The 27170-nt window shown below is 42.9% G+C and overlaps 1 pseudogene; it reads right to left on the bottom strand.

Annotated features, from left to right (window-relative positions):
- Window positions 1–15661: 15661 nt before the first annotated feature.
- On the bottom strand, window positions 15662–16068 carry LOC131896980 (ATP synthase F(0) complex subunit C1, mitochondrial-like; annotated as a pseudogene).
- Window positions 16069–27170: the final 11102 nt, after the last annotated feature.

Genomic DNA, 27170 nt, shown 5'->3' with positions numbered 1-27170 from the left:
GGAAAAAGGGATCCTAGGCCACATAAGCACCTGAAGGAGAACGTGACCTGTAGCAGCTGGTATGACAGCTAGAACATCTCTTCCTCAATTCACTCCTTATTAAAAAAAAATGAAGCATATTTCTCTCTATGTGGTAGCCAGAGAGAAAGATGGTGCATTTTTCTTTCTCTCCCTTACCTGTTTCCTCAAGATCCAGACAACAAGGAGTGACACACATTTGCTAAGTGTTTCTTGTGTGCAGGAGGCCGGTGCTGATGAACATGGTCCATTGCCCACCTACCAACTCCAGGAGCTTCTTGCTCTTGTTTCTCCAATTTTCCAAACAAGAAAATGCTTGAGGAACTGACTGTAAGCTACCATCGAGGGTGAGAGCTCAGGCTCAGGGACCAAGTGAATGGGCAATCTGAAAATGTCTTACTCCAGCACCCAGTTCATCCCTGGGCACCATGTCACCAACAGAAAAGACAAATGGAGGACACGTACCCTCTCTGTCTCCTCGGCTTCATCTCGGGCCCTCAATAACACCCACATGGAGATGCTGCATTACAGATGGAGAAAACATAACTTTGAATTTTGTGCTTCCTAACAAGTCTGCAAATTAAGAAGGTTTCATTCTTTTGTATGGAAGAGAAAGCAAGTCCCAAAGACCTCAGATAACTTGCCTGAGAACATCAGTGGGTAGTCAGCCAGAAACTACAGCATGTTAAACTCACAGTAAGAGTACAAAATCATACTTCATAGGGAGACACAATGATAGCTAGTGGGGACAGGGATGAGGGGAGAGGGAAAAGGAGAGAGAGAGAGAGAGAGAGAGAGAGAGAGAGAGAGAGAGAGAGAGAGAGAAATAAAATTTGGATCAACGTTAATTTAATGGTCTGTCCTTCTGCCCATGATAATTTGCCAAGAGGAGCCATGAGGGGCTGAATCAATGATTGTTTGTACAGCCTGAGATAAGTGGACACATTTTCATGTTGATGAATTATCAAACTGCAATTTTACTAATGCTGTTAGACTGTAATAGAGATAGAATGCAATTTAGATATGCACATCCCCTCTCTAATCATCGTTCAGCCATCAGCCTTGGAGGTCAAGTTGAGGTTAATCTTCCTCAAAGACCATACTTTTGGTTTCAGTCTCTCCGTGCCCAGCCTCCCTCCAGTGACTGCCATCCAGTACATAATGGGACAGGCATGTGTTCAGACACTGGGTAGCAGGGTTATTCTTCTTTTGACAAATACAGCAAGACGTGTTGTAACACTCCTTTGCCTCAGATGCCCCACTTTGTCCACATTTTCCACAGACACACCTGCTTGAATCCACTGTCAGATATGCCCAGAAAGTCCTGAGGGGTCTGAAGGGGAAAAAAATGCCTGTGCTTGGAGATTTTCAGCAGCTATAGCAGCCTGGTTCCTGAGTCTTTGGATCATCTATTTTTTATGTATAAATAAACAGTGGGAGGAAAGGAAAAAGGCATCCATACAACTTTAATGAGTAGGATTCCCATTGGTCAACAAGAGAAAACAAAAGGTAGCTTAATGGGCACCGACGGGAAGATATTTTTCTAGTGATTTCTCTACTAGACTCTCCTGGGAAGAGGAGTGACTTCTAAATTAAAAAGAAAATATGACGCTCAGAGTGTATTTTTTTTCCTGTCATTTCATTGTCTTTGATCCTGAGTTTCCGGAGAATGAAGCACTCAGCTTCATGACACGTTGATGCTGGTAAGGCATGCTTTCTCTCTAGAGCCCTGACACTGTGAATAGGCCCAATCTGTTTCTTTACATTAACCTAAAAAGACTCAAACAACCGATTGCATTCACATAAGCAACATGATTCAAAACTTTGGCTGAATCCAGACGTATAACTGGTTTCCTTCATCAACTATGAATGAATGTTTTTGGAATAGCAATTATTTTCCAGAAGAAAGTTACTTAACTAAATTTAAAGAGCCGTGACATTGTAAAACTGGTGTAGACAGGGGCACTATGTAGATCTTCCCTGAGTAGAAATGGCAAAAACCACTAAGTTCTCCAGAAAGGAGGTGAAAGGCCACTCTGCTGCACAGGCATCACAAATCTGTTTGGCTTCCCTTTTCAAGTGAGCGAAGTGTATTATGTTGCCAGGAGGACACTCCATCATCCATAATAAATATTCATCTGCATGTATCATGCACTTGAGCTGCATGACTGATGAACTCCAGCTCTGGAAATGAATGGGGGACTCACCAAGACAAATGTCACCTTTCAGCACTGTTCCTTCAGATAAATTGCAGTTAGATTTAAACAAAGTCAGTAATTTCATGCTTTCCAACTGGGGCCACATTCGATTCAGCCAGCCTCTACTGGCTGTACAAGGGTGCTAATACCCAATTGGATTAGTCTGGACTTGGCACTCTCTACCAGAAAATAATCAACCATTTTGTTTTTTTTTCCCCCTCAGTCAGTTTATTACCAAGAAACAATTAAGCTAAACACACTTCCCCAGGTATTTACACAGTTTGGCTAATTTGAAATTTGGGCCACTTCATTCATAGAAGATGGAAGTTTACACAGGGGCGGATCTTTTGAAAACCAGTGTGGCACCATGCCAAAACACAGTTTGGGGCCAGATGTGGTTCACCTAATCCGAGCAGTTAGGAGGCAGGAGCGTGTAGATCTCTTTGGGTTCAAGGCCAGCCTGATCAACATAGTGAGTTTCTGGCCCACTAGGGCTACAGAGTGAGACCTTGTCTCAGATAGATAGATAGATAGATAGATAGATAGATAGATAGATAGATAGATAGATAGATAGATAGATAGATTGAATGCATTCCCTTTTCCCTTTTTTAATTTAGGAACCTCATTCCTAGTGAATAATCCAAAAGTTTTATAATGAGAATGTTTATCTTCAAGTTCTTTTCATGGGGGCCAAAGGCGGGTAGATGATTAAACAGATCATACAGAATCTCTCTTCTGCTCCTACAGCAGGTACAGAAGGGCTCAGCTGCTGGGAGATTTGAGAAAAGAAGCCAAACATGAATATTTGTGCATACATTATACTCCATTTCTCCACGCTAACTCTGAAGATCCTTGACTTTTTTTCTGTCCTGAGCAAAAGGAGAATGTTTTTTTTAATTAATTAATTTATTTATTTTACAACCCAACCACAGTTTCCTTCCCTCCTCTCCTCCCACTCCCTCCCTCCTCCTCTCCTCACACCCCCCTCAACCTACCCCTCCTCCATGATCACTCAGAAAGAGGTAGGCCTCCCATGTTTGGCTGTGGGTCTCTGAATCTGCCTCCATCAGTCACTGGGTGAAGGCCTTCCAATGACAACCAATCTAATCACAGGGGATGACTAGTTCAGGCTATGCAAACACTGCTGCCAGGAGTCTTAGCTGGGTCATCCTTGTAGACTAGTGGAAGTTTCCCTTGCGTCAGGCTTCCACCCGACTCTAGAAAGCCCCCCTTTCCAGTCATCACCTTCTGCATTGTCCCGTTCTTCCCGCCCACCCCCAAACTGATCCCTCAAGTTCCCATTCCCACCCACCTGCAGTCCAACCAGGAGGTCTCCTCTATCCCCTTCCCAGGAAGATCTATGCATCCCCCCTTGGGCCCTAAAAGGAGAGGTTTATATGGCTGTGCTTTCTAGTACTATAATAAAATGCCCGAGACTGGATACATAGTAAAGAGTTTTGTTTAGTGCACAGTTCTACCAGCCTGCACTTAGCTCTGGTAAGGCTCTCCAAGTAAACACTACCACAGTAGCAGGAATGTGAGCAAAAGTAAGAAACGACATGGCAAGGCAGAGAGCTAAAGACAGGAAAAAAGGTGACGATGGAAAGACAAAGAACAAGAGAAGGTCAAGAAAGAGGAAAAGAGTTCACAGGATCTCTCTCTCTCTCTCTCTCTCTCTCTCTCTCTCTCTCTCTTTCTCTCTCTCTCTCTCTCTCTCTCTCTCTCTCTCTCTCTCTCTCTCTCTCTCAGGAACTACCTTTAGAATAACATCAGTTCCATTTGAGGGCACCACCCCAATGACCTAACTATCTTCCACTAGATTTCATCTCTAAAGACCTCACCTCTCACTTCATGAAAATGGAACCCAAGCTTCCAAAACATGAATCTTTGGGATTCATACTCAAACTGTACCCAAACCAGAAGAGATTTTATACTTAATTAGGAGAAAATTATTAAGAGATAGGAAGAGCTTATACCTTATTCTCCATCAGTCTCTTCCAAACACCCCCCCCACCGCCATTTGTATTGGATCTTAGAAAAGGAAGGAAGAGGAAGCTGTGACACACTTTTCATTGAGCACCAACAAGCTTCAGACTCATGGATATGCACTGTGAAGTCAATCATTAGCCCACAGCAGAAAACATCCATGAGTATAATTCCCTCAGAGTTACATGTAATAATAAGCAGCAATTGTGAATAGCAGAAATCTGATATGTGAGAGTATTCCTGAAAATATCTAAGTAAAATATAGAAGAATAATGTCTTAGTGTGCTTCTCTGTTACTGTGATCAACACCATAACCAAAAGTAACTCTAGGTAGGAAAAGGTTTATTTAAGCTTACATTCCATTGTTGAGGGAGACCAGGGCAGGAATCCAAGCAGCAATACTGTCAGGAACAAGGGATAAAGGATGCTTACTGGCTTCCTCGATAGCTTCTTCTTACAGAGCTTTCTTACAGAGCTCATAACCCCCTGCCTAGGGATGGTACCACCCACAGTGAGCTGGACTCCCCTACATCAATTAGCAACCAGCACAATGCCCCACAGATTACTCACAGGCCAGTCTGATTGAGGCAGTATCTCAATTGAGATTTTCTCAAATAACTCAAGTTTATAGCTGAAGCTAACTAGGAGAATAAGGGACATTTTTAAATGCTGGCAAAACATTGATGGTTGCTAAAGGCAAATGATGAAAATATTGATTGTGTTCTTCTCTCTAAAATTAACCAAAAACTATGACAAACGAGCCACATATTTAAGTTCCATATGAGCCACTTGAAGGCTTATGAATTGTCATTTGTTTTTCATATATAGTAAAGGTCCGTCTTTATCTATAGAATAAGTTTGAGGCATGTAGGACATCTTAACAGGCAAAGCTCATTGGTATGACCTGGTCCCAGTCAGTACGTACAATAGTCAGGACAGGAAAGCCATGCAGCAGTGCGTACAGGATGGCCTCCTTCTTTACTTCTTCGGAGAAACAGTGATTAACCCACCCAGCCTTGGCACTGCCCTCTCGTGCTCACTGCCCTTTTACTTTTCTGAGACAGAACGCATTGTGTAGAGATGAATTTGAACTCACAGCCCTTGCTCCCACCTCCCAAGAGCTAGAACTACGATATGCACCATGATACCCAACTAACTTCCTGTTCTCCTTTGAAGTACTCTAAGTGCAACTGGGAACCCTAAAAGTAAATATTGATCTGGTCAGAGAGCTCAGTGGATAAAAGTGATTGCCACACAAGCCAGATGACCTGAGTTGAATCCTTAGAAGTTGCGGTGGAAGAAGAGAATCAAGTCTTGGAAGTTATCCTCTGATTTAAACACACACACACACACACACACACACACACACACACACACACACCAAAATAAGCTTTTAAAATAAGTAATGTCTATTGGATGGCCATGGTGCCTCGCACCTGTATTCTGAACACTTGGAATATGGGAACAGAAAGATTGCTAATGAGTTCAAGGCCAGCGTGAGTTTTAAGTTTCATGAAAACCTGGGCTACAGAATGAGACTGTTTCAAGAAAAACCAAAAGTGAAAAATATAGCTTTATTTAATCATTTTTGGAGAAAAAAAATATGAAAAAGCAAAAATTTCAACATGTAATCCAGTAATCATGTTTGATATCCATTAAGTTGAAAATTTAATCTACACATGACACCTCTACACATGGGCTCACAGCAGCTTTATTCATAATTTGCAAGGGCATAGAAGCAACTGAGATGTCAGTAGGTTAATATGTAAGTCAACTGTGGTCGAGCTGTACAATGAGTTGTTATTCGACAATAAAGTACATGAGCTATGAACTGTGGAGGAGCCTTCCATGCAGATTTGTAGAGGAAAGAAAGAAGCTTATCTAAAAGGGCTATGTACCTTATGACTCATACTATAACCCATTCTGGGAAGACAGCAATGTAAGGATGGTAAAAAGATCAATGGTCTTTGCTCAGGAGAGGAGAAGGATGAATGGACAGGAGATGGGGATGAATGAGCACATCACAAAGGAATATTTTTTCTCCATATCTCAATTATTTATCTCTTTTTTAAGATTATAGTATAATTACATCATTTCCTGCTGTGGGATGGTCTGTATGTCAAGTGTGTTGCTGATTGGTCAGTAAATAAATCACTGATTGGCCATTGGCTAGACAGGAAGGATAGGCGGGACAAACAGAGAAGAGAATTCTGGGAAGTGGAAGGCTGAGAGAAATACACTGCCAGCTGCCACCATGACAAGCCGCATGTGAAGATCCCGGTAAGCCATGAGCCATGTGGCAAGGTATAGATTAATGGAAATGGATTAATTTAAGCTGTAAGAACAGTTAGCAAGAAGCCTGCCATGGCCATACAGTTTGTAAGCAATATAAGTTTCTGTGTTTACTTGGTCAGGTCTGAGCGGCTGTGGGTCTGGCGGGTGAGAGAGATTTGTCCTGAGGTGGGCCAGGCAGGAAAACTCTAGCTACAATTTCCTCCTCCCTTTTCCTCTCTCCAAACCTATCTATATACTCCTCCTTGCTCTCTTTTAAATCGATGGTCTCTTTTTTCACTGATTGCTGTTACGCTAATATATACATGCATATCCCTATGTACATATACAGATAATCCCTAAGTATAATCTGCTTAGTCCATATAGTGTTACTTGTATATGTTTTCAGAGCTGGGTAACCAATTGGTAAGCACAGAGGAATTTTAAGGGAGTGAAACTATTCTGTGTGGTTCTGAGGTGATAGACACATGTCAACATAACTTTGTCAAGTGATGTAGAATGTGTAAGGTTAGGACTAGACCACCTTAACACAAACTATTGAGTTCAGTTAATAATATCAATATAGATCATCAAGTACGACAAATTCACCACACCACCAATGCACGGTCTTAACAGAGGAAACCTTGGTGAAACTTTGGTATTGGGGCCTTGTTAGAAACTCTGCTTTGAGATCCACAGCCAAACATTAGGCGGAGCTCTGAGCTCCTCCTGAGGAGAGGGGGAAAGGATTGTGGGAGCCAGAGGGGTTAATGACATTACAGGAAAACCCACAGGAACGGTTAACCTGGTGCCTGGGAACTCTCAGAATCTGGACCAACAACCAGGGAGCCTGCATGAGACTGACCTAAGCCCTCTGCATATATGTGACAGTTGTGTATTTAGGAGTCTATTTGTGGGACTTCTAACAATGGGAACAGTGGCTGTCCCTAATGTTTTTGACTGGCTCTTGGGAACCTATTCCTCATACTGGATTGCCTCGCTCCACCATAATACAAGGGGAAGTGCTTAGTATTACCGAAACTTGATATGCCGTGCTTTGTTGATACCATGGGAGGCCTGCCCCTTTCTGAACAGAAACAGAGGAGGGGTGCATTGAGGGTGGTAGTGGAGGGGAGGTGGGGGGAGGGAATGGGAGGAGACGAGGGAGGGGAAACTGTGGATAGGGTGTAAGATAAATTAAATAAATAAATAACTACTTTCTGCTCAATTACTCTATAAATCTAAAACTGTTCAAAATAGTCTGTTTTTCAAGCTAATAATTCTAAAAGAGAGTCACAGTATCCTCTCTACCACTGGGTACACAAAAGTGACATCTAAATTGGTAAAGAAGTCAGCGGTAAAGAAGTCAGCTGTGATAGCCAAACCTATCAGAAATGGGCAGAGTGATGGTGTGATCCCAGCCCTATTTGGAGGAAGTTCCCAGATTCTCTCTTCTCCAGTGTGTGTGTGTGTGTGTGTGTGTGTGTGTGTGTGTGTGTGTGTGTGTGTGTTTCCCATGGCTCTGGCTAACAGTGGTAGTGTACATTTCCTACCCACGTCCATAAAAGTTCAGAGGGTCAGAAATAAGTAGAAGTCTAAAGCACATAACCGAATGAAAACCCAGACGGCTTGTTCATACATTCAACAACAATGATGATTCTGAAAGCATCTATTAAAAACAAGCAGCAGTTCTGTAGCATTGAATTTGAAGTGGAGAACACAAGGACACAATGCCCTGTGGGCACAGGACGACAATGAGAATGTGGTCTGGGATGATATTATGATTAATATCTGATTCTACACACATATGGTCATAAATTATGTGGAATTTGATTGGCACCACAGTTAAACTTGCCCTTGAAAACATGATGGGTAGGGAAAAATGGCAGAAACAAGCACACATAAAGCATTAGAGTTGTGATGTTAAAATGCTAGGGGCTGTGTTTGATTGTAGCATACTATATGACTTTCATCACTTAAATGTATGTTTTGAATGTCAGACACCAACCACTGCTTTTCCAAGTACTGTATTATTCTATGTAAAGGCTACGCAGTCTTAGGGAGTGGGACCCTGGGTGTGGCATGTATTGTTTTTAATCTTAGACTCAGTATTAGGGTTCTGTATTGGAACTGATAGAATGAATATATGCTACAGAAGGGAAATCATTAAACTGGATTATACAGTTGGGACTGGACTGTTCAACCAATGGCCACTTACACACTAGAAAGGCTAAGAGTCTAGTATCCACTTAGTCCAAGAAGCTGGATGCCTCAGCAGTTGTAATCTTGAAAACTCTGGAAGATTCTTAGAGAGTCATTGATCTTCAGTCCATGCTAGAATCCAAAGGAGCTGGAGTATGACAGACCCCAAACAATGGGGCAGTATGACCAAACAGACACACTCAACAGCCAGAAATGGGGACAGATAGGTGGACTGCACTGCTTTTACCTCAGACCTCTTTATATCTGAGCAATTTGGAAGGGTGCAGTCCCTTCTAGGTAAGGACTTTCTGGCCTCAGTTAATCCTGGAAATGCCCTCAGGCACCCTCCCAGAGGAGTGCCTCAGTGGATTCCATGTCCAGCCAAGTTGGCAGTCAAGACTGACCTTCACAGATGCAAACACAAAAGAAGAAATTAGGTCCTGAAAATGTGTTGAAATTGTATTACAAGCAAAACCATGACAAAAATCCATATCTCAGATCTTCACCCTTTTTGTGGAGAAGACCTTTAGTACTGACTCTGTGCCTCCTCACTGAAGTACTTATCTGCAGACCCACTAGATGCTGAGCAGGGTTTGAGTTCTTTCTCTCTCCCCATCACCCATCCTATTCCTTAGGATGGTGCACAACAAATGAATAATGAGTTCTTCTAAACAGTGGCTGGATTTTCCCTGGGGTTGTGTTCTAGGACGTTGACTGGATTGCTCACCTAAGAATTAAAAATTCTTTGAGAGAAAGGATGGCTTGTATTCTTCCGGCATCTTCCCCAAGTATAACATATATGAGGCTTAGAATGTGTGCAGTGCCTGCCTAGCATGCACAAAGCCCTGGGGTTCCTGTTCAGTACCACATAAACTGATTCAGGGATGAACACTTATAATCCTAACACTCAGGAGGTAGAGGCAGGGGCATCAGAAGTTTAATGTCATGCTGGGCATGGTGACTCATGCCTTTCCTCTGAGCACTTGGGAGGTAGATGCAAGCAGATCTCTATGAGTTTGAGACCAGCTTTATCTACATAGTGCTTTTCAGGCCAGCCAGGGCTACATAGTGAGACTCTATATCAAAAGAAAAAAAAATGCAAGGTTATCTTCTATTACAAGGTGAGTTTGGAGCTAACTTGGGATACGTAAGACTCTGTTTCAAAAACAATTCAAGGCTAGGCAAACTGCTAATGAATTAATTGATGGCTGCAAAGATAATTAAAGGCTGATAAATCTTTCAGTACAGTTGGCCTTGATGTGAATCATCACACTTGAGCATTTTAAACTTTCCTTATGGAGTTACCAGAATGCCCAACACCCATCAAAGCTTCTCACTTGCTAGACATTCCCCTGAGCATTTTATGTACCATGTCTTATTTAGCCTTCAGGATTTTGCACAGAGAGTATTGCTGATGTCTCTACTTCCTACACGAGTAAAATGAGGCACAGGAGAGCTAACTGTAAAGTTAACAGCTACTGAGAAGTAAAGATGGGACTCAAACTCAGTCTTATCTCACAGCCCAAGTTCATCAGGGGCATCCCTTTGTCATTCTCTTCTCTCACAAGCAAGGTCTTCCCTCTGGGAAAATTTTCATAGCAGGGATGAGGATTTTACCTGGGGAGGGACCTGGGGACCATCAACATTACAGGGCTATCTGTAACAGGCAGCATAGCCTGGCTCGTACTATTTTCTATGGAGTATAACATCTGCCAAAGTACCATTGTCCTATCTAACTGAACATTGACATAATGACGGGTAACACTCTTCATTCTCAAGCCTCAGAACTCTGACAAACAATACATTCTGCCATTCAACACTGATTCTCAATCCAAAAATTCTGGAGCTCGCAGGAAAATGGCAGAAGCAGAAGGCAAATGCTGTCGACACTTGTAACAAATGATAGTTAATAAAACTTGAAAAGATTATAGTTCAGAAATTGACTTCCTGTGTTTCCCATTATTTAATAATTTACTATATGAAATCTATTGACCTTTCCACGGGCGTCTATCTTTTTCCCCCCTTCCTGAAAGGAAGCTGGAGCGTTAATTATGGTTTAGCTGTTTTATTGAGCAGCATTAGCATACAAATAGGACATCAATAACCAATTACAATCTTCATCTTGGAAAAGCAGGTCTCTTTCAGTGCCTCTCTGACTGCTAACTCAGCCACTTAAAGGTCCTGAGCATTTAATGATGATGGCGTTCAAGGCTCTTCTCAATCAACCCCCAGGGGTTCTCCAGTGTGACACCTGCTCCTACCTTCTGCACACCCTGCTTTCCTGCCCAGCTGGGGTACTTTCTTCACTGTGAGTATTCCTGTGCACATCTACCTATATCTCTTGTCTCCAGTTGACCCTATCCATTCAATCTGTGGCCCATTCACTTCTGTGCTTTGTACAATGCCTCCTGTTCCTTATTCATTTGTAGATGCAGATTGGATGCTAGCTAAATATCCAATCACTGGTTGGTCATGGGAGACACCAAGAGCAGGTGGGCATAATCTCATCCTACCTGAGATTCAGAGACTAGTGCAGGAGATTGTAAGCTTTGTGAAAGGCCACGATAGTGAGTGTTTAGGGCCCACAGGCCATGTACTGTCTATTAGAAGGAGTCAGTTCTTCCTTTGTGTAGGAAAGAAGTCACACAATACAGAAATGGACAAACACAGAATGTACATCTCCCAGTGGCATTCCATGTTTAAAAAGCAGAAAGGAGGCTTGAGTTGGCCCTTTGGTCATGGTTTGCTGACCCCTGGCTTAGAACACTGGCTTCAGAAGTTGAAGCTACTCTGTTACCTAACTGTGTATGGCCTTTGGGAGGTCCTACTATTCCTCTGTATTTCAGTTTCTACATCTGGAAAATGGGAATGATAAAACACATGTCCATTTCTCTTAAAGCTTTTCTGTGGTTTTCTGTTATTCACAGTCAACCCTCCACCATGACCCATAGGGAAGTATGGAACAATGTCACATGTTTCTTTCTTGCCCCTTCCTGACCAGATTCAACTGGCCTACATCATCTCTGCTCTGCAAGTCTTTCAAGCCCAGGACCTTGCTGTACGAAGGACTCGCTGTGTAGGACTCCCTTCCTCCTACTTGTGATATGCTCTGCTCCATCCTGCAAGTGCAATTTCAGATTTGGTCTGTACTTATTTTTTTTTCCTCATTGTTGTGACCAAATCACTGACAGGAGGCAACTGAAAGACCAAGTGCTTATTTTGGCTCATGGTGTGTGGGGGTAACTCATCGTGGAAGGGAAGGCATTTTAGCCAGAGTGTGAAGCTCCTTGTTCATATCTGGGATGACTGTGAAGCAGAAATGGGACAAGAATTGGGGACTGATTACAAACCATAAGGCCTGTCCACTCACTCCATCTAGGTCTCACAACCTCCAAAAACAATGCCACTAGTTGGGAACTGAATATTCAAACACACAAGCCTACAAGATACATTTTACAGCCACATCATAACATAGCCTCCTCCTCTTGGACCATCCTATCTACACACATGTCCATACATGGGCTGGGGGTCAGGGGGCAGCCATCAATCTTCCTCCATCTCTTCTCATTGTTTCTTATGTAGCAAGTATCCCAACTTTTATCTGTTTGTTTAACAATTCATTGCTGTGGAATAATCCTCTTGTACACTGTAAAGATTTGTCCCTCAAGTTGGATAAATAAAACACTGATTGGCCAGTAGCCAGGCAGGAAGTATAGGTGGGGCAGCCAAACTAAGGATGTTGGGATGAAGAAGGGTGGAGTAAGAGAGTTGCCAGCCAGACACAGAGGAAGCAGGTGATGAACATGCCATGTTAAAAAAGGTACCACTGGGCTGGAGAGATGGCTTACGGGCTGGAGAGATGGCTCAGAGGTTAAGAACACTGGCTGTTCTTCCAGAGGTCCTGAGTTCAATTCCCAGCACCCACATGGTGGCTCACAACCATCTTTAATGAGATCTGGCTCCCTCTTCTGGCCTGCAGGGACACATGCAAACAGAACACTGTATGCATAATAAATAAATGAATCTTTAAAAGAAAAAAAAAACTTAAAAAAAAAAGGTACCACTATGTGGCAAGGCATAGATAAGAAATATGGGTTGACATAAATGTAGGAGTTAGCTACTAACAAGTCCAAGCTATTGGCTGAGCATTTGTAATTAATATTAAGTCTACATGTGAGTTATTTGGAAACAGGCAGGCAGGAAAGAAATGTCCACCTCCGATTCATTTCACATCTCCCTACTAAAACGCCAGTGCCATATGAGTGCAAGAACTTTCCCACAATGTCTCTGGCACTTGGCCCTATGTCTGGCATGAACCAATTAGTCAGTTGATAAGTATGTATCATTAATAAATAAATGAATACATTCTAGTGGATGAATGTGTCTCAGTCAAGAAGCTACCCTGGCACTTTCTTCCTCCCACTATTTCAACAAGCACAGTAGAACAATGACTCACATGCCTTCCTAACAGTGTTTTGACTTCTAGACTATTAAGTCAAAGACTTGTATGATCTGCAGCATTGTCCTCTTATTTGTAGTAAAATTTCTTCTATTAGAGACGTTCTTCAGACTAGAAGGATGCACTTGTAACTTTCTTCATTGATGGGACAAAATGCCTTAAAGATGAAAAGTTTGTGTTGACTTGTGGTTTCAGAGAGATTTCAATCTTTCATGGTGGAAAAGCATGACCATAGAATTGGCTCACTTATGGCAGAAGGGATGTGAGGTGGCAGCCATTTACATGGCATAAACCAGGACACAGAGAGAATGAGACCTGAAATAGTGGCTCGCTCACTCATAGTGAAACACCTCTACTAGTTAGGCCCTACTTCCTTAAAGCTCCCCAGTCTTCAAAATAACACCACAAGTTGGGGACCAAGCATGGTGTTTAACGTTGACTTTCATCTTCACTTCTGTCTTAGTTACCTTTCCAAGGCTATAACAAAGCACCACGACCAAGGCAACTTATAGAAGAAATAGCTTACAGGTCCAAAGGAAGAGTTTGTGACCATCATGGTGGGGAGCACAGCAGCAGGCAGACAGAGGCAGTCATGACACTGGAGCAGTGGCTGAGAGCATACCTCTGATCCATAAGCAAAAGGTGGGGAGAGGCTCTAACTAGGAATAGTATAAATTTTTGAAACTTCAAAGCCTACCCCCTGTGACACCTTCATCATCAAGGCTGCACCTCCTAATCTTCAAACAGTTTTATCAGCCAGGGACCAAGCATTCAAATATATAAGCCCATGGGGGCCCTGCTCATTCAAACCATCACAACTGGATTTAAAATTACCCAAGAGGCACACTTTTACTCCATTACTAGAGAGTTTAACAAGGGAAGACAGATCCTGAATGTGGATGGCACCATCCCATGGTCTCAGCTCCTGAACTGAACAAAAAGTGATGGGAAAAGAGACAGCAAATTGAGCATCACCATTCATCACTGTCTGATTTCTGACTATGACAAGATGTGGTCATATGCCTCATCCTTCCACAGCCACGTCTTTCCTGCCATGAGCCAAAATTACCCCCCCCCCAAGTTGCTTCTCTCAGGTACTTTGTCAAAGCAAGGATATATATAAAATACCTAACACACACTCAAAATATGAGCCTGTGGGGGACGTTTCAGGTTCAAATCTTAACAAACAACTAAGGCTTGAAGATTTGATAAACCTGAGTTTGTCCCACCCCCTCCTATTAGCTATGTAAAGTCAAGCATCTGACTAAACCTCCCCGAACTCTCTTTTGCTGCATGAAAACAACATGTATTGTTGCAGCAGTACTCTATGAAGCCACCTCCAACTCCTGAGACCCTGGTTGAGACACAAAAGCAAGTGAGAAAAAAATGGGAACACCCTTGGTTCACAAAAACAGGCTGCTTTAGAGCAAGTGGTTCGGTGCTATTCCCTCTTGTGGTGCTCCAAGCCAGGATAGAGCATCCTGCGCCAAGCCTACGCCTGAAATGATTAATTATTGTAACAGCAGAGAGGTAAATGAAGAAGCGACAGATGGCCCATGTGAAATAGTCTAGAATCACCTGCTATGAAATTAATTCCACATCTTGGTGGCTCCAGGCTCAGAACACCATGCAAAAAACGACTGTTGATAAATTGTGTGTGTTTGTGTGTCAGCCTCTCTGAAAACACCTAAATAATATATGTCGTGTCATGTTTTCTTTCCTCCATCTCGTTTTAATACGTTATCATTTATAGAAAACTGCAGGGAAACTTGGGACATCAATCAAGCCATTAATTCCTGAGATTATGCTAATGAGATGACTGGAGTGGTTGTTTCCTAGAATAGCTTCTCCCCTGGAAGGCTGCGGTGGACTCTCCCCATTCAGCTTTCCATGCTTGGATCAGAAGCCATCATGCCTCTGTGACAGTCCTCTTAAAAGGGCACCCAGCATGTCAGCGCAGGCATAGGGAAAATTTTCTCAGCCAGCCAGGCAGCCAAGGCCAGCAGCTTCCTGGCAAACTGCAGATGAAACAGAAAATGTGTGAGACACAAAGAAAGAGGAGATGTGAGACTCCAGAGATGGGCTTAGGATGCTTCTGTGGCAGGTACTCCTCCTACTCTGGAGGAAACTGAAGGAAGAAGACATAAATGAACTAAAGAATTTGCCAAATAGGGTACACCATAAGCTGAGGTGGCAAGGAGGGACAAGACAGCTGTCATTTCTACTCCTTTGGAAGAAAATCAGAGTGATGAGGTTGGTGTCATCATCATGAGGGAGAAAGCCTTGGTTATACTAAGTATCATTCATAAAACACATACTGGTCAGGGTACAAGCAAGGCTGCATGATCTCTCTCTCTCTCTCTCTCTCTCTCTCTCTCTCTCTCTCTCTCTCTCTCTCTCTCTCTCTCTCTCTCTCTCTCTCTCTCTCTTAGAGAAATGTTGTTTAATGGTAAAGCTTAGCACACTCCAGCACCAGAACTGGCAAGGACTAGAAGCAGCAGGGACGGCTGGATGAACCCACGGAACTTCACATAGTGAAGAGGATGAGGAAGACGACCATCAAACAAAAGAGCCCCATGGCCTCAGGGCAAAGCCCAGAATGGCATAGGAGAAGAGCTATTGCTTGAGAGATGGGTTCCTGGCATAGCCAGTAATCAAGCTACCAAACACAGTTCCAATGCCAGCCCCTGATCCAGCCACACCAATTGTGGCAGCCCCAGCACCAATGAACTTGGCGGCTGTGTCAAAGTCCCGGGACACAACACTGGTGGAATTCCCATCTGTCCACCTAGAGAGGGGAGCTGGGGCAGGACGGCTGTTTAGATGGGGCCTCTGGTCTACTCAAGAGAGAAGCAGACACACAGGCTTGAGTAGACCCCTGGTACAGGAACGGATCAGAACTGGAGAAACGAGCAGTGCTTTGGTGGTCTGCATTTTTCAATCTCCCAGCTTTGGCTCTTGGTCACAGCGCTCAGCTCCCCCACCCACGTGTCCCATTGGCCGTTATCTTCCTGCGTTCCAATTGGGTAACGTCATCAACTCCTTCTTTCTTATTGGTAACGTCATCAACTCCTTCTTTCTTATTGGTCCTTTTCAGCGTCTTCCTCTCTCTCCACAGGAGCTTCGTGGCAGTTGCTGCATGGTATTTCAAATACTGCCTCCACCTTATCAGCAAGGCTAGGGAAAGTAACTCGAGGTTACCCTGAAGTGTTGCAAACACAGCAGCACCAGATTCCATAGTCCACGCTCATTTGGCTTGGTATTCGGTGTGCGTTTCCATCCCTCCCTATCAGCAATGTCCAAGTCCATGGGGTTATGGTGTAAGTGAGAATTGTCCCCCAAAGACATCTGTGTCTGAACACATGGTCACCGCCTAGCAGAGCTGCTCAGGGAAGCTACAGAATCTTTTGGACATAATGCCTCGGTGGCAAACATGGGACCTAAGGAGCAGGGCTTGAGGGTTCTAGGACAACTTCACTTCCGGCCCCATGTCTCGGCTTCCCATCTGTTGTTAAGTAACGTAACAGCTATGTCATGCCACAGATGGAGTCCTAGCTGCCATGTCTTCCCCACCACGAAGGACTGCGACCCCTAAAGCTGTGAGCCAAGATAAAGCTCTTCTTTCTGAAGCTGCCTGCGTCAATATTGTGTTTCAAGGACAGAACAATTCACCAGTACACAGGGATTCAACTAATGGCGGCTTGAAATATTTTTAGCACTTTTGTCTGTACTGAGCATATATAGATTTTAGCTATCATTCTCTAAGAAATACATTTAAAAACTATTACATAGCATATGCACTGTGCTATGTATTAGAAACCAACCAGAGATGTCAGACTATATAAAGGACATATGACAGTTCTGTCAATAAACCCCATTTTATAAAAAGAGACTACTTCAACATTTACAGCATTTACCAAGGAACCTGATACTATTTCACAGATATGAAAGATGTCGATGTATTTAAAGACTAAAGTTAAATATACTGTTTTAAAGTCACCAAAAAAAACAAAAAACAAAAAAAAAAAACAAAAAAAACAAAAAAAAAACCTGTCTTAGCAGCAATGTCTTGAGATACTTGAAACAAAACCACAGGTTAGCACTGGTCAGCACCAGGGCCTGTAGTCAGGGAATAACTCTGTGATTTGATTGCAGAGGTGGATGATGGATTCTATGCCAGACAAAGCTGCAAGGGACTCACTGTGCAGATACAGATACCCAAGAGGGCAAGGACCAGTGAGTGATAAAATCTGAATAAATTATGTGGGTTGAATGGAGATGAATCTACTAATTTTGATGATACCGTACTGTAGTTATGCAAGATGTTACTACTAAAGAAAACAGAGTATTGGCTCCATCCCTCCATATGTATTTGCTTGCAGTTTTGCTGAGTATACAACTCTTTCAACATAACAAGTTGAAGTGAGAACTTGCAGTCAGTCGTTCCAAGGAAACTCCGGCCATAATTCTCCTTTGCATCATCTTCCACTTATTCCCACCCCCATATTGCCTGTGATAACTGGTTATTAGAAGTGTACTGTCTCCAATAGTGAGAGTCATGCGAGAAGTCACAACTATAAAGGAAAACATGGTGAATTTGACCTTGTTAAACATAACAGTCTCTTACAAAGATCCAATAAGGCATATGAAAATACAGTACACAGAAAAAATTGCAATGATAAAATCATTGCCAGAATATACAGCACACATATGTGTTTTGGTTCTGATATATCCAGAATATACATAAAGAATACCTATTTAATCAATGCAGAAGTAGGGCATAGCACATCTGAAAGACAATTCACAGAACAGGAAACATAATTGGTCAGAAATCAAATATAAGAGTGTTCACCCTTACTAATAATCTAAAATTTCAAACAATAATGAGATATGCCAGTTCACATCACCAGATTTGCAAAATGTTAAAAGTGAGACTGTAACATAGGTGCATGATTAGAAAGACTCGGAATTTTCATGGTAAGATGAATTATCGCTGCAGGTTTGTGAGCACCTGCAATTCCTACTCAACCAGAAGGAGTACTTGCCTGTAAGTAGTTCCTCTCTTAGAAGTGCATCCTTCCAGACACCCAGAAATGTGCACATTGAAAATAGACTCAGTCTCTATTGCAAGCAAATATATTCCAGGCCTGAGTTCATGAGTGCAAAGCTATTCTACCAGGTTTAACTAACATAAGGGCAAACTTTGCCATAACAATGGCATTCTGGAGGCAAGAGACAAGCAGATGGAACCAAGCTGCAAGAGGAAAAACCTTGGGTTTTCTGATGTCAGGTCTGGGAGTTCAAACATACTTGTGAACCATAAGCACATTCTCATGTTCAAAGGGCTACCACCAAGACAAAGAATTAGACTCAGTCTCTGACTGTATAAGAGATGGGAATGACAATCTCTCCTTAAGCCAGGAATACTGGAGAGATTCTAAGTAAGGCACATTAAATTGCAGTTGGTAAAGACGAATTAAGCATAGAGATAGGGGAAAATTAGGTCTGGGTTCACGATCAGGACAGGGTCTTGATCAACTATAAAATGGGACTCTGTAGATGAATTGCCAAATGGTCTTATTAAATAAAAAAAAATCTGGAGCCCAGCCAAGCAGTGGTGGTACATGTCTTTAATCCCAGCACTTGGGAGGCAGAGCCAAGAGGATCTCTGAGTTTGAGGCAAGCCTGGTCTACAGAGCGAGTTCCAGGACAGACTCCAAAGCTACACAGAGAAACCCTGTCTTGAAGAAAGAAAGAAAGAAAGAAAGAAAGAAAGAAAGAAAGAAAGAAAGAAAGAAAGAAAGAAAGAAAGAAAGAAAGAAAGAAAGAAAATAGAAAACAAAAACAAAAACCCAGAGCCAGATATCAGGGTTAAAAACCTGGGACATCAGAGGAACAGGAAAAGCCACTAACCAACCTCACTGACACCTCAGCTTCCAAAGAGACATACTTCCTGTATACCCATGCCTGTATACATTTCTGTTCTGCTATCTCATTTGCTCTCTCTGTCCAGCTACATCACTTCCTCTTCCTACCTAGCTCTGTCACTACCTGTCTGTCTGTATAGACCTCCAGACCTTTATGGTTAACTAGTGGTGAAATTTAAGGCTTATGCCACCATGCCTGGCTCTGTTCCCAGTGTGGCCTTGAACTCACAGAGATCCAGACAGATCCCTGCCTCCCGAGTGATAGGATTAAAGGCATGTGCTACCATTGCCTGACTTCTATGTGTACTATGGTGACTGGCTTTTTCCTCTGATCTCCAGGCAAGCTTTATTTATCAGAGCACAAATAAAATATCACCATAGGAATCAGAGTGCTGGAGCCATAGCCTGGCAAGTCTAAGCTGTAGCCAGAAGTGTCTCCAGTCCTGCCCAGCCCCGCAGTTGGGACAAATCTCTCCCTCCTGCATCCAACAGCCACTTGGTCCCAAGTAAACACACAAAGGCTTATATTACTTACAAACTGTATGGCCTGTGGGTCAGGCACCTTGTTAGCTAGATCTTATAACTTAACTCAACCCACTTCTATTATCTATATGTTGCCATGTGGCCATGGCGTTACTGGTCTGCCGGCATCTCGTTGCTCCTTGGTGGCAGGCTGACATCTGCCTCCTCACTCTCCTTTCCTGTCTCTTCAGTTCGAATGTCCCGCCTAACCTTATTCTGCCTCGCCATTGGCCAAACAGCTTTATTTATCAACCAATCAAAGCAACACATATTCACAGCATACAGAAAGACATCCCACAGCACTGGGCTATGCTCCTTCTTAGAGGCTTTGCAAAGGATATTTTAGTTAAAGTTAAGAACATTCTTCATTATCCTTTCTGGCCACTTGAGTGCCAGAAAGGCTCAACAGTTTCCAGGTTACAAGTGATGAACCCAAGATGCAAATCCGACAGATTCCCAGGCAGTCTCGTTCATCTGAGGACATTTCATTACCTTCAGTGAAGGCAGCTTCTTTTGCATTCATTCTATTCACCCACACTTCTGGACCTATGAAGCCAGAGCAGAGCTTGTTGGAAAGAGTCACTCACTGAATCTGGAGCACTGGGTGAGGGGCCATTAGAGGTGGCCTTTGGGGACCGATGATTGAGTTGTGTCTGGAAATCTTTCAGCTCTCTAACTGACAAATAAAATTCATATGTGTTTATAATGGATAACGTGTTTTGAAATATGTATATATTGTAGAGTGTCTACTTTGAGCTAATTAACATACATAGTTACCTCACAGGCTTGTTTTTTATGGTGAGCATGTTAAAAACCTATTTTTCAGCTGACAAGATTACTCAGTGGATAACAACACAAGCCTGACCACCTGAGTGTGATCACTGGGAACTACAAAAAATCAAAAAAGCCAGATGCAGTGACATGCATCTGTAATCCCAGCCCTCCAAAGAAAGACTGGAGGCAGCCATAAAGGAATTGCCTGGAAGTTTGCAGGCAAGCAATCCCAGAGTGTCTAACACAGCAGAAATAACCTTAAGCATGGTGGAAGGCAAGAGCCAACTCTCAGCTCCTTGCACAAGCAGTAGCAAGTGTACACCTGAACACACACACACACACACACACACACACACCAAAAAACTTAAAAATAAATAATATTGTTTGTATTTTAAATTACTGAAATAAATAATTTTCTCATGATTTAATATTTATTTTTATCTTATGTGTATGAGCATTGTACCTGCATGTGTATCTGTGTATCACATGTATGTCTGGTGCCCAAAAGGCTGGAAGAGGGGGTGGATGCCCTGGAATTGGAGTTAACCAACAGTTGTGAGCAGCGGGAAGAGAAGTAAAATTCTCTCATTACCAACAATAATTTTCAGTCTGCTTCCTCTCTCTCTCTCTCTCTCTCTCTCTCTCTCTCTGTGTGTGTGTGTGTGTGTGTGTGTGTTTTGAAACAGGGTTTCTCTGTGTAGTCCTGGTTGTTCTAGAACTCATTCTTTAGACCAAGCTGGCCTGGAACTCATAGAGACCCATCTGCCTCTGCTTCCCAAGTGCTGGGATTGAAAGTGTGTACCACCATGCCTGGCTCAATCTGCTTTCTTCCAAAAATTTCCCACCATGATGGTACACACCACCTTTAATCTCAAAACTCAGGAGTCAGAGGCAGGTGGATCTCTAAATTTGAGACCTGATCTACAGAGCAAGATCTGGAACAGCCAAGGCTACACAGAGAAACCTTACCTTAAAATAAAAATAATAATTGCAATAAAGCAAAAGAAGGAAGAGGAAGAGAAGAAAAACAGACAGAGAGAAACTGAGAAAGAATATTAATACTAATGGCTGTATTATACAAAAATCTTTGGACTTAGTCTCTTCTCTGACTGAAGTTTTGTATCCTGAGACTGATGTTTCCAGAACACCCTTCCTAACAATACCACTCCAGCCCTCCATAACCACCATTCTACTTCCTATTTCTTAGTTCAACTTTTAGGTTCTGTGTGTAAACGAAATATCATTTGCCTTCCTGGGCTTGGCTTATTTCACTTAGCATAATGTCCTCCAGACTCCACCCCTGCTGTTGAAAACTGAAAGGATTTTCTTCTTTGGTAAAGGTGATAAAATTTCATTTGTACACGTTTTCCTTTTTCATTCATTTAATAATGAACACAAACACTGACTCTGTATCTGGCCTATAATGAAAAATGCTGCAGTGAACATAGAGCAGGAAGCTGCCTGTGTACTGATGTCATTTTCCTTTGGATATGCAGCCCAATTCTTTTCAGTTCTAGGGATCAAAGCCACATAGCTCCTTGCACACGACTTTCGGGTGCTCTGCCACTGAGCTGTCCCCTCCCTCAAGTCTAGTAGTTCTATTTTTAATTTTTGAGGAAATTCTATATTGTTTTTCATATTGGGTATATTCATTATGTTCCCACCAACCGTGTGTTTATTTTTTTCCACATCCTCTCTGTCAATTGCTTTCTTTCCTCTTTTTAACAACAAAAATAATTCTAACAAGTAGAAGATGATATCACACTGTGAGTTTAATTTGCATTTCTATGCTAATTGCTGATTCTGAGCCTTTTAAAACTTATCTGAAGCTTCTGTGTGTTCTTTGATAACCATCTACTGAGATTCTTTCCTTTGCTGGATGGACGTGGTGGCCCATTTCAGTAAAGCCAGCACATGGGAAGTGAGGCAGGAAGAGTAGGAATTCGAAGTTAGTGTTTGCTACAGAGTGAAATCCTGCCTCACCTAATAATAATAATAATAGTAATAGTAATAACTTTTTACTATAATAAATTGGATTTTTTTAAATTTTTCTTTCAGATAGTTGACTTTTACTATATAGAAACACTACTGAGGACTTTGGAGTATGTGTGTGTTTGTGTGTGTTTATGTGGTATGTGCTCACATGTGTATACAGGTGTGGGTGCCCATAATGAAGACAGAGGAGGATTTTGGTTGTTCTCTGTCACTTTCCACCTCATTCCTTTGAGACAGGGTCTCTCTGTCTGAAACTAGAGCTAAACTGGCACCCATCAAGCCCCAGCAATCCTCTAGCCTCTACCTGCCAAGGTTCTAGAGTTATAGGTGTCCATGGCAATGCTCAGCACTTTACCTGGGTGCCAAGGATTCAAACTCAGGTCTTCATGCTTGCACGGCCTGTGTTCTTGTGCAGCAACTTTTCTCCCTACTCCTGGAATGCGACTGACTTTTGTGTGCTGCCTTAGGGGCGAGCTAACTTTCCACTTTTCGTCTCACATAATGCACAGAACGGTGCTTTCTGTTGGGCGGTTGCTCCACAGTAACCTGCACAGAAGTAGTCTGGGAAATCTGGAAGTTTTGTTCCTATTGGATGTGGCTCTACAATCGGAAGCAAGTATTGTATGAGAACTCCGTCCTCAGAACAAAAGCTGGAACAGGGTGACACACTCGGGGTTGTCACAGAAGCTGGGGTTTGTGCTGTGCGGAGATCTCTTAGGTGCTGTTTGGGTTCCCCTATATTCATCTACCTCTGCCTGTTGTTCCCCAATTTTGAAATCCTACTTACCTGTTCTGTCGTAATCAGTAAAGCATTCTGTTAAACACACCTTGGAACATTGTGGTGGTTTGAATGGCAATGGCTCCCCTGGGTTCATAGGTTTGAATACTTGGTCCCCAGTGGGTGGAATTGTTTGAGAATAATGAGACAGGTTAGGAGATGTGGCCTTGTTGGAGGAGGTGTGTCAGTGGGGCAGGCTTCCAGGTCCCCTCCCAACCCCCACCACCAGTACCTCTCTCTCTTTCCTTTGTGTTTGTGTACCAAAATGTAAGCTCTCAGCTACTGATCCAGGACATGTCTGCCTGCTACCATGCTCCCTACTGTGGTGGTCACGGATTTTAATATTCTGGAACACTGAGCCTCAAATTAAATGTTTTATTTTGTAAGTTGCCTTGATCTTGGTGTTTTATGATAACAATAGAAACATTAACTAAGGGGCTGGAGAGATGGCTCATCAGTTAAGAGCATTGGCTGTTCTTTCGAAGGACCCAGGTTCAATTCCCAGCACCCACAGGACAGCTCACAAGTGTCTGTAACTCAAGCTGCAGTGGCTCTGACTCTCTCACATACATATACACATACATACACATGCATGCAGGCCAAACACTAACACACATCAAAATTAAAATAAATAATAAATAAATAAATAAGAAACAAGAAACTTTAACTAAGACATAACTAGGCATGGAGTGAAATGTGAGAACAAGCTGCCATAGTGGCCTTTGATGATGATGTCAAAGACAAGTACATGTCGGGCAGACAAATGCCAGTGGCCAGAGTGTCTCACGTTTCTCTGACTCTAATACAGACAATGCTTCATTTGGCCTTAATTATAACACTGGTGAAGGTTGGCGTGATTAGATAGACTTACGGCACAGAAAGGTGTTTGGGGCACAGATAATCATTGGACAAACACAAAATGATGAAAGGTTACCAGTTCTAAGCCAAAGTCCATTCCTTGGGCCTTATTCCAAGAGCCTCATCGAGAATGCACCTTTGCTACCTCACCAGTGATATTGTTCCCTCCCCCACGCCCAGTTTAAACGGCCAATTCATTAACCAGTTTCAACTTCTGTTACACCTCGGCAGTGACTTTTTCACTTCAAGATGGTGCTCAGCCCTCATTTGCCTAATGAGCAAACAAGTTGCTCTGGTTTTTTTGTTTTGTTTTGTTTTGTTTTTTCCAGTACAATGGAACAAGCATCCTCAGTGAGAGACAGGCACTGTGGGCTGCTGTAAGAGCTCAGATAGTAACAGCTCAGATAGTAACCTGTTGTGTGTTTTTGGTCACCCTTCATCATTTCTAGGCAGAAGTACCAGCCCAGAGCCATCTTGTGGGGTCGCTGCAAAGACACACCAAGATAACAGATGTGAGAGCGTTTTGAAAATGTTATGAGCACTCCACAAATTGCGGCATCATTATTACAAAGGCAATAAAAGGATTTATCACGCTGATCTATTGTGAGTAGGGTTCCGTGCCTTAATGGTTTCCAAGAACGGAAGTAATTGCATTTGGCAGACAGACCCTTAGTAGTTAACCAAACCCAAGAGTATTGGAGAAAAGGCACAACTCGGCCCATTCCAAATGATTTTAAAAGTCTCTACAAAAATAAACAAGTATCCCAATATAATTAATTCCTGTTCCACCCTTCGTTCCTGCTACTCCAAGCAATGCAGCTTGCTCTGAAGCAATTACCCTCTGAATCCTTCTAATCCCAGCTGATCGTTTTCAGCTTTAATTGTGTTGCAGGGGTTTGAATGCCATAGTTCAAATGCAGCCACTTAGCACCAGCCTGGCTGGCAAGGCTTTGCGTGCAAAGAGCACTCCTTAAAAATCGCTGTTGAACTTTGTCCCAGATAGTACCAATTGCTCCAGCCCCTACCCTCAACTGCTGTTGAGTGGTGTAAATGCCAAAATACCAAAAGCGATGGGCCAAGCTCACTAGGACTCAGCAAAATTGATAGAGTTCCCTTTCCAAGAGCAAAGACCCTCCCATGAGAGAGTTTAAGTCTCTCTGGAAGGATCTCACCCATCCCTCTCCAGAAGAGAGACTGGGAAACACAGAACGGAGTACCAGGCACAAAGCCACCAGGTGTTATGAAGTCTAGTCTCTGGCCAGGTTTTGTTAGTGGGTTGCTCCACTTCGCTCTGCCAGCCTATGGAAGGAAAAGCAGTGTTACTGGAGTTGTCGGGGCCAGTATGTGGGCATGGCACCTCTAGTAAGTCCAGCTTAGCTGCCAGTCCTCAATAGACCAGTTAAGCAAGCATTCAGTAGTGATAAACAGAAAAAGGAGGCTTGTGCAGGGTGGCAAAGAGATCTAGAGATTTCCAAATCCATCTTCAGTGTCTGAACACTGATTTAAACGGAGGGCAAGAGGTATGCATAAAGCCTGTTCAAGGTGCGGTCCCACCCATCAGTACTGTCTACCTTCCAAGGTGATCTGATAAGGTCAAAACTATGCAAAATCTCTTTCTAGAGAAAAAGCAATCCCTGTGACTGACCCAGGACTTCCAGCCTTTTCCTTTTTCCCAGTGTGTGATCCCTGGGGAAATTCATATTTCTTGGAGTCCATTTTTTTTTTCAAGTCTGATCACCAAAGGAAGGGGCACGAATGTCTCTTTAGAATATCTCCCTTCCTGTCAGGACGTTGACAGCAAGGCTCCCAGAAAGATGTTCCTTCTGAGGGTTAGTAGAAATAAAAGCACCTTAATGAAGATGAGCAGGAGCCATTAGATGTGTGACAAGATAAAGGAGTGAAATTATTATGTTTATGTCAAACACGTGAAGCAGGAATATCAGGCACAAGCTTGCAATGATAGCACCTGGGAGATGAGGGCAGGAGAATTACAAGCTCAAGATCACTAGATATTTAGACCTTGTCTCAGAAAACCCAAAAGTGAAGAAAATGTGCAGGGTGCCTGCATGAGGCGGAAGCCTTTGTCAGTGAAGATGGTTAAGCAGATGGTAGCAGAGGGATGTGAGCACCTGGACGGGGTGGTGGAGAAGAGGACTGGCCTTCATAAGATCTGTCCCTTCCCCAGGATCTACCTTCATGGGGCTCGGTGGGTGAGAAAGCAAATGCACCCCATAGAGATGTTAGGAGTGCCATCTTTGGGTCTGGGATATGGTATGTGGACACAAACCCCAGTCCCGTAGTGGATAACCTGAAGACTGTTAGAATCAGTACATGGGGCACTTCCCTTGAAGGTTTGTTCTGTGATGACTGAGACAAGTGTTGCTTAACCTCTGTGCTCGGTCTCCTTATCTGGGCCATAGTGAGAGAAACAGTATGCACTACATCTCTGATGAGTGGGCATATGTACGTCATCTACTTAAGTGCCCGGTTGTTTTAGCCAGCTCATTGACATGGTCTTTAGTCTTCCTGTGGCATGAGAAAGATTGTTCTAGACTCTTTCTCACTCTGCTTCCCACATCACTAATGGGACAAGCTTTCTAAACATAAGTCCAATACTATTCTTTACTGAATTAAGATGTCCTATTATTCTGGTCATCTATAGAACAAAGCGCATGTTTCTTAGCCTGATGGGTAATGCCCTGCAGAGCCAGCTGGTCATCATGATTATCACTGCCAACTGCCTTGCCTTCCACCCTTCCACTCTACCTTCTTGCGTCCTTCCTCCCAAACCACTTTCTGCTCACCAAGACCTCACATCTTCAGTGTCTGTCACACCTTAAGCACTTCATGCATCTTAGCTGTGTGTTTTCCAAGTCAATGACCTCACCATATTTAGATACTTATGGAGGGAGTTTAATATACTAAGGAAATGGTGTATCCAAATCTTAGTTCTGCAATGAAGTATTGGACAAGTCCCACCATCTCAGTTTCCCCGTCCTCATTAAGAACAGATGGAAACAATTGTTTTTGTTGCCAAAAAGCAGTGTGAGAGGAGTCCCCTGTGTGTCCACTCTTCCTGCAGTGGCTGATAGAGTGCCAGCTACAGACCACTGGCTTCCTTCTTTGTCCTTTAATTTCCTCCCAAATCCAATGAGCAGAGAATTATAAGGAGAGATGTAGAT

Source organism: Peromyscus eremicus, chromosome 20, assembly GCF_949786415.1.
Source record: "Peromyscus eremicus chromosome 20, PerEre_H2_v1, whole genome shotgun sequence".
In the NCBI taxonomy this organism is placed as follows: domain Eukaryota; kingdom Metazoa; phylum Chordata; class Mammalia; order Rodentia; family Cricetidae; genus Peromyscus; species Peromyscus eremicus.
The sequence above is the reverse complement of the archived record's forward strand: the minus strand, read 5'-3'. Positions and strand labels throughout refer to the sequence as shown.